Consider the following 17,819-nt stretch of genomic DNA (forward strand, 5'->3'; position numbering starts at 1 on the left):
TCACATAACATATGATATTAGCACAGTGTATATTCACGTGCTCTATATAGCCTTTGAGGAAGCTGTTCAGATTTCACTTTATTTACTCCACCACTTGACTTAGTTACTAAGCATCATGTTACTATTCAATGCTTAGGAACACATTAACACAGCACAACCGTGACAGACCGGGAGATGTATACAATTGCATGATAAAAGATTACAACTTTCATCAAGACCGAATAGAAAAGGAATATATATAAAGCCAGTTTTACCTTTTCAGTGTTGACTATAATATTTGGTTTCAGTGGTACAGTTGTTGTGAAACTCTGCAGCTGACTAAGAATCTAATTTATGTGAAGAAATGAAACCTGATCCTGGGGTGGTGGTTGAGGAGGATGAAGTTTCAGATATTGGGAGTGCAGCATCAGATATTGGGAGGAACCCGCGCTTCATCTTCTAATGTGTCCCATTCATATTGAAATTAGAGCAGCAATCAAAACACCAACACAAAAGTTTTTAAAGGCTACAGAAACGGACGAAAACACAGGCCGTGTCATTGCTGGCAACAACCCCGCTCTGTCTGTGAAGGAGGTTCAGCCCAAGGATGATCTTCGTGTCCTGGCGCTTTCTCCAACTCCAGAAGGTCCTCCCGGGCCAACTGAGGAAGGAGCAAGTGGGGAGAAGCTATCACCCAGGGAGGGCACTCACGCACCACTCAGCACCAGAAAGGCTCCAAAGTCCATTTACATTTATTATTCACCCATACGCGAGCTTTCTGGAGCGAAAGTTTGTCTGTGAAACCGTGAAACAACTAAAGGAAAACAATTTAAGGGCTGGTTCGACAAAGATGAAGCCACATAGCTTCCCCTCTGTGGCTGTCACAGCGGCTTGAAGCCATTGAGAAGTGTAAGGCAGCCATCATTTTCTTGTCACAAAGTTATTTAAAATGCACCGTCTCGCTGACGGAGAGTAAAATATTATTAGAGAGACAGATCATCGGAGAGAAGTGTGAAGATCTTCCCCGTCCTCTATAACACGAAAGCGGTTCCCAAAGACCTGGTGCAGTTATTGGACGGAGTCATTGATCTGACGGGAGCGAGGGTAGCCAGCAACAGCTTGGCCGAGAAGAGTTCACTAGTGATTGGTAATCTGAGTGAAAAGATAGAAGAATACTCTCTGATAAAAGTATCTTTCCAATCCAGAACAACGCCACTTTTAGAATTCAGCAAGGAGTTTAAGATTAAGAAATTATGCAGTTGGACAGTCAATGATGTCCAGGTATGGCTGCTCCATCTGGGCATCAGGGAGTGCTATAGACTGATACTTGTGGAGTACATGGTTGACGGCTTTCTTCTGCTGTCCTTTACACTTGAAGATCTTTCCCAATATCTAGATAATATCTGCTTAATTAAAGGCTAACTATCTTCAATTAAAAATGGGCTTTTTATTTAAAGAGGGAACAGATTAAAAATCAAGTTGGCAGCAATAGAGGAACATTTACACCGTGTGCTGTGTAAGGAAATCATAAAGTCGCTCTTAAGTTAGTTTATGATTTTCCTCATTGGCATTGTAGGAAAACCAGTGCAACGTGTTTACACATGATCTATATTATAAACGATCTCAATATTTGTCAAATATCTTTATATGCGGGGCCCAATTAAACACATTTCTGATCATGTATATCGAGACTTTGCATTCAACACAAACCTCCAGATGCCACATTTGTTTCAAATTGTTGTAAACTGGGCAATGCTGTTGACAGCTGCTCCAAGTGATCGGTTGAGGTGCATGAGATTACTCCGTTACCAGGTTTCTAGACGCTGACGAAATATCTTACAACAAACAGAACTGCAGTTTAAATTTCTACATAGAAAGAGATACACAACTGTAGTTTTTCCAATAATTTACTTGGACAATTTACTCGGAGCTGCTCCAGTACTGCCACCGTAACTTTGCCGGAAGTGTGGCTCTTATCGAGGTGGAGTGAGAGGAGCCCCGTGGAAATCCCCGGCTTTCCAACAATTTGGTCCAGATTCAGTTCCTCCAAAGGACAAGCCTCAACCTTGACAAATCTGTTCTGAATGGTTGACATGTTGACCAATGACAGCCTTGGTAAGGGTGAAGCTTTTATAATCTGAGATTTTTTTTTCCTTGTATGTTTCTCAGTGCAGCCTATGGGTGTGTACTTTTCTCTACAATAGTAATTTAAGTATACATATATAGGCCTAGAAATCGGGCTACTTACCGCCACCCGTTAGCAGTAGATTCCTGAAAAACAATGGTGGCATAGGAGGTGGGTGGGGTGGCTTGACCCATCCACCTCCACGGAGGTGTGTGGGGGGCCTGACCCATCCACCTCCATAGCACGAACCTGGTATTGCAGTACTTCCAGGAACGGTGCAGTGGCTCTAGGCCTTTTGGCTAAGAGCATTGGCACAGAGTGATCCTTGATGTGTGCAAGGTGACCTCTGGCGTTTGTGATTTGACAAAGAATTGGAAAGATTGGCTACGAATTAAAAAAAAAAATAAAATTGTTAAAAAAACCCAAAAAAAACAATGGTGGCCACCGCTCTAACACCCGCCTCTGGTGCGGCACTCGGCGGCCAGCATTTTGGTGAGAGGCATTGTGGCCGTGGACATACAAATCTGGAGAGGGTGATGTCAACGCGACTTGCAACGCGACTTAACACCACGCTCTGTGGACCTGGACCTTTGCGCAGAGTTTATTGCTGGGTCCTAAGCTTGCTCGAAAAGCGAGCATGCGGCAGACTGACAGAGATGCTGTCAGCACTTCTTAAAGGGACACACACATCTTTCAGGTAAATTTGCATTTTATCTTTTGGAATGGATTATAAAATATTTTATTGAAGTAGTGGCTTGGGGCAACAGATGTTAAAAAATGTTAAAGTTGGCCTCAGATAGTAAAGGAAGGCCTCTGAGAAGATAGAAAATGCTGGAAATACTCAGCAGGTCAGGCACCAGCTGTGGAGAGAGAAACAAAGTTCATGTCTCAGGTCGAGATGCTGCCTAACCTGCTGAGTATTGCCAGCATTTTTGCCTTTATTTCAGCTTACCAGCATCCGCTCGCAGAGGGAAGAGGAAGACACAGAAGAAGAAGCAGAACAGCAGGAAGCAGAAGGAAGAATGCAACCCAGACAGCCCCTTTCTGGCCGGAACATCCGGGATGGACTCATCTGCCTGCGGTACCAGTGACCACAACCTAAATTCCTCTTTCAACGTTTGTCCCACATCTTACCGTCCCTCTGTTACTGACCATCACAGCATCCTCTTGGAAATATGAAATAAAAACAGCAAATAGTGGAAATACTCAGCATTTGTGGAGAGAGAGAAAAACAGAGTACATGTTTCAGGTCAATGACCTTTTGTCAGAACTGGCAAAGATTAGAGATACAACAGGTTTTAGGCAACAACAGAGGTAGGGAAATGGGAGATGGGAGGAAAGAACAAAAAAGGTCTGTGATACGGTGGAGGCAGGAGAGATATAGGGTTAGAATTTCGGTGAAAATGGTAGTTTTATGGCAAAATTACTGTTTACGCTTCGCTACCATTTTAAAGCATGCTTTTCAGTCTTTAATTTGCGCAGCAGTAAAAATCGTCATTGCATGAGGATTCGCGATGCAAACCGCGAATTTTGGCAACTTTAGTCCGGGGCCAATAGCACTGTGAGAGAGGCCTTTGGGAGGGGGGAAAACAACAAAATAAAATTGCAAAAATCAAAAAAAAACATTTACAAAATATTCACAAAACCCTTACCTACTAAATCGTTGGTAAAGAATTAAAAAATAAAAACTTTCACTTACCATTTTTGCAGGTCATACTGCTGCTGGCAGGGCTGCCATGTAGGTTTTACTCAGGTGTTCTGGGCACAAAATACAGGTTCCGAGAGAGCCAAAAATCGATCGCAATTGCTATTTCCAGTTGTTAAGTATGAAGGAAGTCCACAAGACTGAGTACTGTGAGCTAAAACTGATGTGAACTTAGTCTCTTTAATACAACTCCAGAGTGCCTAAGCAGCATGGCAGACAACCTTTTATACTCCCTTGCACGAGATGTACAGGTGACCCTTGGGTTCTCCATCAGCTGCACCCTCTGGTGGCAAGTTTTACACAGTTTCAATGTTTACATACATAACATCACTCCCTCCCAAAATCTTTGATATAAATTATTTACAAGTTGAGACGATCTGGGGCTCAAACTCTGGCATGGGTGAGTTGGTCGGACCATTGCTACACTGCGGTGCGGCTGCTCTGACAGGACTGTTGGGAATGGTGGGTTCATCATCTTGATTGACTGCGAGGTCAAATGCTGGTTGGGTGTGTGTTGATGTGTCGATGATGGTGATGTTCTTCAGGATGTTCCTGGTTGTCGGTGAACCGCAATTTGATCTGATCCAAATTTCTGCACATTTGTCCATTCAATAGTTTGACTATAAACACTCGATTCCCTTACTTGGCCAAGACAGTGCCAACGACCCATTTAGGACCATGACCGTAATTAAGGAAAAACACAGCGTCGTTAACATTAATGTCATACGATGCAGCCACGCGATCGTGGTACATGTTTTGCCGGTGACGTCAGGTTTCCACATGATCATTGAAATCCGGGTGGACTAGGGAGAGCCTGATTTTGAGTGCTCTCTTCATTAACAATTCTGCAGGAGAACCCCAGTGAGCAAGTGGGGTCGCGTCCGGTAGCTGAGCAGAATCCGAGATAAGCGGGTTTGCAAGGAGCATTCCATCACGCGTTTCAAGCTCTGCTTGATAGTTTGGACTGCCTGTTCCACTTGACCGTTGGATGCGGGCTTAAACGGGGCAGACGTGACATGCTTGATGCCATTGCGGGTCATAAACTCGTTGAATTCTGAGCTGGTGAAACATGGTCCATTGTCACTGACAAGGACGTCGGGCAAGCCATGGGTGACGAACACAGCTCGGAGGCTTTCAATGGTTGCAGTAGATGTGCTGGATGACATGATTACACATTCAATCCATTTAGAGTAAGCGTCCACTACAACTAAAAACAGCTTTCCGAGAAAGGGGCCAGCAAAATCTACGTGGATCCTGGACCACGGTTTGGAGGGCCATGACCACAGACTCAATGGAGCCTCCCTTGGTGCATTGCTCAATTGTGAGCACGTGTTGTACTGGTGTGCGCATGACTCTGCGTCCAAGTCAATGCCGGGCCACCAAACATGTGACCTGGCTATAGCCTTCATCATGACTATGGCTGGGTGGGTATTGTGTCAGTCGCTTATGTAGAATTTACCAATATTTTGCAAAGATTCCTTGTACCTTTCCCCTGCAGAGGAGAAGAATCCCTTTCTGAACTTTTAAAATGGAAGGAAAAACTTCGGGGCACAAATGAGTTTAAAAGGACAGACGAGGCCTGCAGGGGATAAAAGGGGATGCATCTCCCCCAGCTGGCCCGCAGTACTAAATGGTTCCACATCAACCAATGCAAGCTGTACAACCCAGGGTCAGCCAAGCACAGAGGGCAGTCGGGAAGGGTGAACCGTCCTCACGACGGGGACCCTCCGTTGGCCACCTCCGACGGTGGAGGGCCCACAGGGAATGTGGCAGGCTCAGAAACCGTGCCTACAGGGGCGGTGAATTGCACTACTGGAGGGGCTGTCCCACCCATCATTTGGGATTCGGATGCACCCCCAGTAATCCAAGCCCTGAGAAGGACCCTCCGTACACCACGGCCAAAGATATCATGGTCACCGGCATCTGAGCCTCAACGATTCTATCCTAGGAGAAGGGCTGCCCGACAGGGAAGACCAAAGGTCAGAAGTACAGAGGCCGCTCAGAGTAGGGACCCCCAGCCAGCCGCCTCCAGCGGTGAGGGTCTCACAGGAGCAGTAGCAACGAGCTGTCCCAGAGACAAGGGTCTCCAGCTCACCGGCTGTGGGAAACCCTAGCATCCAGGCGGTTATCAGGCCGCACAAGGCATGGGCCTGACAGGGATTAACCAGGCCACCCGGAGACGGGTGGCAGTTGTACATAGCTCTAATTATTAGTTTAAGGCAGCTGACTGCACCATTTTACATTTTAAGGTTTAGTTTAGAATTGAGGGGATTGCTGCAGTAATATCTAGGTGATTGTTTTGAGTTTGTCTTGTGTGTCAGCCAGCCTAAGAGCAGTTCTCAAGGGCAGGATCCAGACATTACCGGGTGATGGACAAACCTCAGGAGACCAATTGATGTTGTTTAATTTTAATCTATGTTCTTCCTTCTATAATGTGGTTGTACGTTGCCTACATGCTGGTGAATATAATGTAATTGAAATGAAATGTAACTGTGATGGAACCCCCTCCAAGCTGGAAGGATGTAAATGTAAAAAGTTTGTACCTGTAAAGGGAAAAGTGTGTATCTATGGTGATGTTGCATAAGTGTAATGCATATTTTGGATATTAGTTTAGTTAATTTACGGGGAAGGTTATCTCTTGGGAGTCAGGAACTTTGCTCACCTGGAAGATAATACCATAAGTGGTATGGTATCACAGGGGGGAGTGTAGAATTTACCAATATTTCACAAAGATTCCTTGTACCTTTCCCCTGCAGAGGAGAAGAATCCCTTTCTGAACTTTTAAAATGGAAGGAAAAACTTCGGGACACATATGAGTTTAAAGGGGCAGACGAGGCCTGCAGGGGATAATAGGGGATGCATTCATGGAGACCGCCCCCCCCCAGTGTTTGGACTCATGGGAAAGGGAATTTAATTTGGAACTATCTACCAGAAAGCTTGAAGTCCGAAAGTGCACATGGAAGAAACTACAAACTTTAATCGAATTTGGGATTTTTTAAAGGTGAATGTTGGGTCTGCAAGAAAAGGGGTGGGGTCAATCTCTCATGGGCCAATTTGGACATTGGAGCTAATCAAATTGTCTGGGAACTGTTTACCCTTGAAACCTGTCCCTGGAAGACATTTACATTTTAACAATCGACCACGGAAGAAACATTATCCACCCCACCCAGAGGACCTAAATGTCACATACATATTCCAAAACCTTTTCAACAGGCATAGAAATATCTGGCTCAGGTCAGACTATCACAATGGACGAGAGCTAAAAGCCTATCAACGCCAGATTAAAACTACTTAATCAAGTTTCAGTTAGCTGGGCTGCAAAACTGAAACAAAGAGCTGGGCCAGATTTAGTGGGAGATAAGGAAGCCTTTTTGGGGTATATCTATTCCCAGTTTTACAAGGAAAGGTGTGCAGACACAAGCAGTCGGAGCTGGGGAGTGAAGAAATTGAGTAGTGAAGGAAACTACTAGAAATCATCAAGGACCGACCGAGCACAAGGCCCACGAAACGTAAGGTTGTCAGCAACCAAATTGACAAACCAGGCCACAACAACCAGCGAAACGACCAACCGAAACCAACTCAGCAAAAACCGAAGAATCGATATTCATTTCCACTCTACAATCTACTTCTGAACGACCAACGGGTGAGAAATTACCAAAAAGGACTAACTAAAACTATTCCTAACCAAAGAAAGTGGGTACTTACCCCATACATCCAAAACGCAACTTACCACATCAACGGACGCACCCCAACTGAAGACTCCGCAGTCCGAAGTCCTCTCCCCTGTCCGGGGTACGGCTCGCCTAGAAGGCCAAGTGCAGTGAACTCCGAAACTGCGATTCACCGGCAACTGTCTAAAGGGATTGGTGAGCATAGCCCCTGAACCCCCAGAGCTATAACTTAGTTAGTTAGGGGAATTGGGAGGGGGAGGCTGGGGTAACTTATGTAAATGTATCTGCATTCTCTTCTTTACCCTGTTTAGAGTTTAAGCTGTATTCTTTTCCCCACAGGCTGTAATTTGACATTTTATTCAATGTGTTGTACCCTTCAGTGTATAATGGTATTCCTACTCTGTGTGTGTTATTAAAGGTGTGCCTTTTACTTCTTTTTAAACACAATAAAGCCATACCTGCTTCCTAACTTGAAACCGATTGTCTGACCAAGTCTGTCACAATCCCTTCATAATTCCAGTGTCTAGAACCAAGGGTGTGGGAGCGATTCGAAACCACTCATATAAGGTCAGAAGGGAAAGCTGACCCCCTGAAAACCACCCATTACACTTATAAACATTTCCCTGCCTATTTTTTAGCAAAACCATGCGATTACCCCATAAGAGACAATCTGACTTTATGGACATTTCATCTTTGCGTCGGTGAAACAGCTTAATTTCATCTTGCATTTCCCCGGGAATGGCCGACCAGCTCCCATTGAGGACGCAACTTTTTACAAGTGATAGCACAGGAGCCAGTCTGGTCCAGGTCCTGATCTGGCGAGCAGTGATGGGTGACCCCTCGCTCTCAAAAGCATCCATGATCAGAAGCAAGTCTGTGGGCTGCGCCATTTCCACCCCGGTAGTGGGCAATGGTATCCCACTGAGGGCATCAGCACAGTTCTCCGTGCCTGGTCTGTGGCAGATAACATAGTCATAGGCAGACAATGTTCGTGCCTATCTTTGGATGCGGGATGAAGCATTGGTGTTTATACCTTTGCTTTCTGTAAACAGCAAAATGAACAGTTTGTGGTCAGTTTCAAGCTCAAACCGAAGTCCAAATGGTATTGGTGTATTTTCTTAACCCCATATATACATGCTGACGTCTCTTTCTCGAACATACTGTCGGTTCTTTCAGCCTTAGACAGACTTCTAGACGCGTATGCAACCAGTTGAAGTTTGCCCGATACATTGGTTTGCTGTAACACACAGCTGATCCTGTACGAAGATGCATCAAAAGCTAGCACTAATCATTTACATGGGTCATACAGTACAAGGAACTTATTAGAACAAAGTAGGTTTCTGAACTTCTCAAAGGCTTTCTCTTGAGATTTACCCCAAATCCAGTCATCACCCTTAAGTAGCAACATGTGCAACGGTTCCAGCAAAGTGCTTAACCTGGGTAGAAAGTTACCAAAATAGTTGAGGAGTCCCAGGAACGAATGCAGCTCCAGCACATTCTGTGTTCTGGGTACATTCTTGATGGCCTCCGTCTTTGAGTCCGTGGGTCTGATGTCGTCTGCCACAATCTTTCTCCCCAAAAATTCGACTTCTGGCGCCAGGAAAACATACTTGGAGCGTTTCAGCCTGAGTCCCACTATGTCTAGTCAACCTAGAACCTCTTTCAGGTTGTGCAGGTGTTCAGTGGTGATCAGGATGTCGTCTTGAAACACAACGGTGCGTGGAACCGATTTCAGCAGACTCTCCATGTTCCTCTGAAAGATGGCAGCAGCTGAGCGAATCCCAAAAGGGCACCTGTAGTTTTTAAACAGTCCTTTGTGCGTGCACATCAATCTTTTCGAAGATTCAGCCAGCTCCTGTGTCATTTAGACGGGGGTTAGGTCCAACTTGGTGAACGACTTCCCGCCCGCTAACGTTGTGAATAGGTCATCTGCCTTGGGTAGCAGGGACTGGTCTTGTAACGAGACTCGGTTGATCGTTACCTTGTAGTCTCCGCAGATTCTGACCATGCCATCGCTTTTCAACACCGGAACAATCGGACTGGCCCACTCGTTTTATTCAACTGGTGATATGATTCCGTCTCGTTGAAGTCTGTCCAGTTCGATCTCGAATTTCTCCCTCATCATATATGGAACCGCTCGAGCCTTGTGATGAACGAGCCTTGCATCGGGGACTAGATGGATCTGCACCTTGGCGCCTCTGAAGTTGCCGATACCTGGTTCAAATAGCGATGGAAACTTGCTCAGCACTTGGGCACACGAGGCATCATCCACTGAAGTTAGTGCTTTGATGTCGTCTCAGTTCCATCAAATCTTTCCCAGCCAACTTCTGCCGAATAGCGTTGGGCTATCATCTGGTAGAATCCGCAGTGATAACTCATGCACAGCTCCATCATATGATACCTTAACTGCGGCACTGCCAATGACTGGTATGAGCTCTTTGGTGTAGGTGCACAGCTTTGTCTGAATTGGGCTCAGTTTGGGCCTTTGTGCTTTGTTGCTCCACAGTTTCTCAAAAGCCTTCTGGCTCATAATTGACTGACTCGCCCCGTGTCCAACTCCATTGATACCAGAATACTGTTCAGTTTGACTTTCAGCATGATAGGAGGACTCTTGATGGTGAAGGTCTGTACCCCATACACTTCTTCCTCAGGTTGAGTTCCCTCTCTTGTTTGTTTTGCGTGATCCATACCAGATCGATCATCCTCTGCCGACTCTGCCATGTGGTGAGTTGTAGCACTCTTGCACATTTGCTGGAGGTGCCCCATTGTTTTGCAGCCTTTGCACACGTAGTGCTTGAATCGACATTGATGGGCTCGATGGTTACCCCCGCAGCACCAACATGGTGCGAATGGATTTGCATTCACGTCCGATGGCAGACTCTGAGTCATCCTAGGTCTTGCAGCTGCAGATGTGTAGGCCCTGACATATGTAGTTCTGCCTGCTAGCGACGTTATTTTATGCACATTACTTGCCGGTGAGCTTCGATGCTGGGAAGATATCTGTCTGGTATTATCGCTCGTGGATATGAATGCCTGGGCTATCGTGATAGCCTTGCTCAGTTCTAGGGATTCGGCAGACAGCAGCTTGCGAAGAATGACCTCATGACCGATGTCAAGCACAAAAAAGTCCGGCAGCATGTCCCCCAAAAATCCAGCAAATTCGCAAGTTCCCACAAGGTGTCTCGGGTCAACGACATAACTCACCATTTCCTGGACCTTGGTGCGGTGGTGCATGTAGAAGCGATACCTGGCCATTAAGACGCTCTCCTTCAGCTTGAGGTGGTTCCAAACCAATGTACACAACTTTGTATATGTCTTCTCCACTGGTTTCTCCGGTGCTAGCAGATTCTTGATGAGGCCGTATATTGTGGACCCACACACGGTGAGGAGAATTGCCCTGCGCTTGATCATTGTATCGTCCCCATCCAGCTCATTGGCCAAGAAGTACTGGTCGAGACGCTGAATGAAGGCTTCCCAATCATCACCCTCTACAAATCTCTCTAAAATACCAACGGCAGCCATGACCACATGAAAGTTCGTAATCTGTTAAGTATGGAAGATGTCCACAAGACTGAGTAATGTGAGCTAAAACTGATGTAACACAGTCTCTTTAATACAACTCCAGAGTGCCTAATCAGCATCGCAGACAACCTTTTATTCTCCCTTGCACGAGGTGTGCAGGTGACCCTTGGGCTTCCAACAGTTGCGCCCTCTGGTGGCAAGTCTTACATAGTTACAATGTTTACATACATAACACCAGTGTTGCATGTCGGTGCTTTTCTCCCCGGCGATATGTGGAAGCCCGTTGACTGGGTTTTCGCCGCAAAGGATCAAATCGCGAGGAAAACTCGGTCGCAAAGTCGTCGAATTGCTAACCCTAAATATTTAGCACTGCGTAAATGTTAATTAACTAGCAGTAAGATTGTACTAAATATTTGTATCATTTAATGAACCACTAGAATGGAGATTAACAGTTCTAAATGCTTTACTAACATGGTACAAAAGCATCATGAACATCTAAAGTGCTTCAACTGGCGAGGGTAGAAATTACGATTGGCATTGTTATTGTCTGCATGTTTGACATACTCGTAGCAAATTCCTCTCGCTGCTATTAGTGAGGTGTTCAGCAATGCATACACACACAGTAAATGTTTTTACTTAGTGTTTAACCCAATACTTTAATAATTAAGAATGTATTAAGACACCCTTTTTAATCATAAAATAAAAGGGCTTAACTTTAATTAAGCAGAACTTTTTACTTTAATGATTATCATTCCAGCACATATTTATAAGCACAATTTTACATAAATAAAATCTTTATAATATTTCTTGTGTGTCACTTTTATAGTCTACATTGTAATCACTGAGGTGTCAGTTTTCTTAATTGATTAAATGCACAAGCCTTTGTGAAAATTTCGACTTTTTGTTATTCACCAATTATATTAGCCAGACCTTCTTCCCAATTTCAATTACCAACAAAATTAGCTCCAGCAACTTTCCCACAGATCCACAAACAACCCTGAATCGCATAGGTTTCTGAGTATTCTGAACTCCGAGTACTCCCTTTTGCTTTGTACAATCAGACCTTGTCATTTAATCACTCCTGCCTTCACCCTATCACAGACCTTCCCTTTTATTCTTTCCTCCCATCTCCCCTTTCCCTGCCTCTGCTGTTGCCTAAAACCTGCTATATCTTGAATCTTTTCCAGTTCTGACAAAAAGTAATTGACCTGAAACATGAACTCTGTTTCTCTCTCCACAAATGCTACCTAACCTGCTGAGTATTTCCAGTATTTGCTGTTTTTATTTCAGGTTTCCTTCATCCACTGTATTTTGCTTTTTGTCTGTCCACCCTCTTCCCAATATTTCATTATTCCACCCTTACGTTCACATGTCCTAATGCACATTCCCCCAACACGACCAATTCCCAAGAACCACCATTCCCCTAATACGACTAATTTTTTGACAGATTTCTTAGTTTTCATCAAATCCATGCTCTAACTCCTTAAATGTGTCAGGAATTTTCCTTTGCTTTTGAAAACAAAGCTATTGAAACACAGAATATCTTCATCTGTGGAAACCTTTGATTTTTTTTGTGGGCATGTAACTGATGATACAAATAACACTCCCTTATAAAAGGTAACATGATATGTAGGGGCTCTGAGAGTACTTAACCCCGGTAGGAAGTTACCAAAATAGTTGAGGAGTCCCAGGAACGACCGCAGCTCCGTGATGTTCTGCGGCCTGGGTGCGTTCCTGATAGCCTCTGTCTTGGCGTCTGTGGGCTGAATGCTGTCCGCCGCGATCTTTCTCCCCAAAAACTCCACTTCTGTAGCCATGATGACGCATTTCGACCTCTTCAGCCGCAGTCCTATGTGATCCAGTCGCTGGAGGATCCCCTCCAGGTTTTGTAAGTGCTCAACAGTGCCCCGACTGGTGACCAATATGTCGTCTTGAAAAACCACCGTGCATGATACCGACTTGAGTAGGCTCTCCATGTTTCTCTGGAAGATCGCTGCAGCTGACCGAATTCCAAACGGGCATCTGTTGTAGATGAACAGTCCCTGTATGTGTTGATGCAGGTGAGGCCCTTTGAAGACTCCTCCAGCTCCTGTCTCATGTCGGCCGAAGTCAGGTCGAGCTTGATGAACGTCTTGAGTCCTGCCAGCGTCGCAACTAGGTCGTCTGCCTTAGGGAGCGGGCATTGGTCCTGTAGTGTGAAACGATTAATAGTTACTTTATAATCGCTGCAAATCCTGACTGTGCCATCACTTTTGAGTACTGGAACAATCGGGCTGGCCCACTCGCTAAATTCTACTAGGGAGATGATGCCCTCGTGTTGCAGCCTGTCCAGCTCGATTTCCACTCTCTCCCTCATCATGTGAGGTGTCGCTCGCGCCTTGTGGTGGACGGGTCATGCCTCTGGGACCAAGTGGATCCGCTCCTTCACCCTGGAAAAGTTTCCAATGCCTGGCTCAAAGAGGGAAGGAAATTTGTTAAGAACCTGGGTACATGAAGCCTCATCAACATGTGATAGCACTCGGATGTCATCCCAGCGGATTTTGCCCAGCCAGCTCCTTCCAAGCAGTGTGGGGCCATCGCCCGGGACAATCCAGAGTGGTATTTCGTGCACCGTGCCCTCGTAGGTGATCTTGACCATGGCGCTGCCCAGGACAGTGATAAGCTCTTTGGTGTACATTCTCAGTTTCGTGTGGATGGGGCTCAGGGCTGGTCTGAGTGCCTTGTTTCACCACAGTCTCTCAAACATCTTTTTACTCATGATGGATTGGCTAGCACCAGTGTCCAGTTCCATGGCTACAGGTCAGCCATTCATTTTTACATTTAGCATTATAGGTGGATATTTCGTTGAAAATGTGTGCACCCCGTGTACTTCAGCATCTGCCTCCTCTCTCTGAGGCTCGAAATTGCTTTGATCCACCATGGACCGATCTTCCTCTGCCACGTGGTGATGAGCAGATTTTGCAGAGCTTGCAGGTGGTTGTCCATTTTTCCACAGCTCTTGCAAATATACCCTTTGAAGTGGCATGAATAGGCTGAATGGAAGCCTCCACAACGCCAATAAGGTGCGAATTGCCTTTCATTCATCCTTTGTTGCAGACTCTGAGTCATCTGGGTCACCTGAGGCCTGCTGGCAGTTGCAGACTCGTGGTTTCTGCCCTGCACATTCCTGCTCGCAAACACAGTTCCAATTAATTTATGAACATTGCGAGCACTTGTATGCTGAGAGATTTGTTTGGTGTTATCACTGGTGAACATAAACGTCTGTGCTATCGCAATGGCCTTGCTGAGGGTCGATGTTTCTACAGACAAAAGTTTTTGTAGGATGGTCTCGTGGCCAATGCCCAGTACAAAAAAGTCTCTGAGCATTTGCCCCAGGTAGCCATCAAACTCACATTGTCCTGCAAGTCGCCTTAGCTCAGCGACGTAACTCGCCACTTCCTGACCTTCAGATCGCTGGCACATGTAGAACCGATACCTCGCCATCAGCACGCTCTCCCTCGGGTTAAAATGCTCCCAAACCAGTGTACACAGCTCCTCATATGACTTATCTGTGGGTTTCACCAGAGCCAGAAGATTCTTCATGAGGCTGTAGGTCGGTGCCCCACAGACCATGAGGAGGACCGCTCTCCTTTTTGCAGCGCTTTCTTCTCCATCCAGCTCGTTGGCTACAAAGTACTGGTCTAGCCGTTCGACATAGGCTTCCCAGTCCTCACCCTCCGAGAACTTCTCCAGGATGACCACAGTTTGCTGCATCTTTGCGTTGGATTTGTATACTCGTCGCCAGTTATTGTGTTCCTAACACAGATGAGACTGCACACAGGGAGGTTAAAGTAACAGTGACCTCAGTCTTTATTAAGGCACTCCAGGGCGAGGAACAGGCTTTAGGGGCCAGCTGAAATACAGTGCTCCAAAGGGATGCTGGGATCCCTTGGGACTTCAGGGGAAGCGCTCCCTGATGGCGGAACATGGGAGTGCATGCTTTACAGATACACAAGAGCATGGTTGAAAAAGAGGCTCTGGCATGCGTTTACGGCATTAAAAACATGTACCAGTACTTATTTGGCCTCAACTTCAAACTTGAAACTGACCACAAGCCGTTCATATTGCTGTTCTCTGAGAGCAAATGGATTAATTCTAATGCCTCTGCCAGCATCCAAAGATGGGCGCTCATATTGTTGGCATACAACTATGTAATGCGCCACTGACCGGGCACAGAGAACTGCACAGATGCTTTCAGTAGGCTACCATTGCCCACCACCGGGGTGGAAATGGCACAGCCAGCGGACTTGCTCATGGTCATGGAGACATTTGAAAATGAGAAGTCCCCCGTTACGGCCCGGCAGATCAGGACCTGGATCAGCCAGGATCCTTTACTGTCCTTGGTAAAAAAACTGTGTCCTCCATGGGAGCTGGTCCAGTGTCCCAGTGGAGATGCAGGAAGCGATTAAGCCGTTCCGCAGACGAGTTGTCCCTGGAGGCAGGCTGTTCTTTTGTGTGGCAATCGCATGGTGTTGCCAAGAAAGACAGAGACACATTTATTTGTGAACTGCACAACACCCACCCAAGCAACATAATGATGAAAGCCATAGCCAGATCTCACATGCAGTGGACTGGAATCCACTCAGATTTAGAGTCATGCATGCGCCAGTGCAATACGTGCTCTCAGTTGAGCAACGCACCCAGAGTGGCCATCCAAACCGTGGTCGAGGTTCCATGTAGACTATGTGGGCCTATTACCAGGCAAAATGTTTTTGGTTGTCGTGGATACCTACTCAAAATGGATTGAATGTACAATAATGTCTGTAAGCACATCCACTGCCACCGTTGAAAGCCTACAAGCCATGTTTGCCACGCATGGCTTGTCTAATGTCCTAGTCAGCAACAATGGGCCGTGCTTCATCAGTGCTGAATTCAAGGAATTCATGACCCTCAACGGGATGAAACATGTCACATCTGCCCCGTTCAAGCCCGCATCCAACGGCCAAGCAGAACGGGCAGTTCAGACCGTCAAGCAAAGCTTGAAATGTGTGTCGGAAGGTCTCTGCAGACCCGGTTGTGCCAACTGCTGCTCTGCCACCGCACCAGAACTCACTCACTCACGGGGATTCCCCCAGCTGAGCTGCTCATGAAAAGGGTGCTTAAAACAAGGCTCTCTCTTGTCCACCCTGATCTCCATGATCACGTGGAGGGCAAAGGCATCAACAAAGTATGTACCATGACCGCGCAAATTTGTCGCGATATTGAGATCAATGATCCCATGTTTGTGCTCAGTTATGGACATGGTCCCAAATGGCTCGCTGGCACGGTCACAGCCAAAGAGGGGAGTAGGGTGTTTCAAGTCAAATGGATAAACGCACAGAAAACTTTTGGACCAAGTCAAATTGCGGTTCACCAACAGTTACGAACAACCCGAAGAGGACACCACCAACTTTGACCTTCCAACACACACACAAGTGGCAACTGACATCACAGTTGACCATGAAACCGAACTCCTCATCCCCAGCAGCCCGGCTGCCCAACAGCCCAGTGAAGAACTGACCAACCCACCCATACCAGCATTTGTACCGAGACGATCGACAAGGGAGCGCAAAGTCCCAGATCGTCTTGCCTTGTAAATTAGTGTACTGTTGACTTCACGGAGGAGTGATTTTATGTATTTAACTATTTGTAACTTGCATTACACCTGACCACCAGAGGGTCCACCTGTTGGAGTCCCAAGGGATCCCAGCATCTCTTGGGAGCACAGTATATAAGCAGGCCACCCACGAGGTACCTGCACTCTGGAACCTTAATAAAGGAGCTAAGGTCACACCTGCCCATTACACACAGTACTCAGTCTCACCATTTATTATGAGTGTAACAGTACTGAATAATTTAACAATAAATTTCAATTGGGTTTAAGTTGTTTGAGATATATTAATGCTTTGGAATTATATATTTTTTGTAACTTAATACAAAGAAGCGGTACTGCCATCAATATAAACGCTCTTTTGTTGTGGAGACTGTAAGAGACAGGCAGTTATTTACAAATTTGATTTCCATCTTGACTGAAAGATATCTTGTATTATAGTACATGTTGTCTGTTTTATTACTTCCCTCCTTTCTTCCTTTTCTGAAGGCTTTGGGTCGATTTTCCCCAGATACTTTAGGCACTAAACATAAGAACATAAGAAATATGAGCAGGAGTAGGCCACCTGGCCCCCGAGCCTGCTCCGCCAATTCATGGCTGATCTGATCATGAACTCAGCTCCACTTCCCTGCTCGCTCCCCATAACCCTTTTGTAGTTACTGCAAACTCACACGAGGCATAGATATATCAGACACGGTCACTCTGTGACCTTCACCTTTATTCCCAGGACCAAAGAGTGCTGACCCTGGGTGGGATCTCCCCTTTTATACCTGGAAACCCAGGTGAGGAGTGTCTCCCGCAAGTTCACCTCCTGTGGTCAGGGTGTGCATTTCCAGGGTACAGGTACAGTATACTTGAGTTACAGTTAAAAGACTATGTCATTGCAAGATGGTTAGATACATGACACTTTTATTCCCTTATTGCTCAAAAATCTGTCTATCTCCGCCTTAAATATATTCAATGACCCAGCCTCCACGGGCAGAGAATTCCATAGATTTGCAACCCACTGAGAGAAGAAATTCCTCCTCATCTCAGTTTTAAATGGGCGATCCCTTATTCTGAGACTATGTCCCCTAGTTTTAATTCCCCTGTGAGTGGAAATATCCTCCCTGCATCCACCTTGTCGAGCCCCCTCATTATCTTATACTTTTTGATAAGATCACCTCTCACTCTTCTGAACTCCAATAA

This window comes from Pristiophorus japonicus, chromosome 1 (genome assembly GCF_044704955.1).
Source record: "Pristiophorus japonicus isolate sPriJap1 chromosome 1, sPriJap1.hap1, whole genome shotgun sequence".
In the NCBI taxonomy this organism is placed as follows: Eukaryota; Metazoa; Chordata; class Chondrichthyes; family Pristiophoridae; genus Pristiophorus; species Pristiophorus japonicus.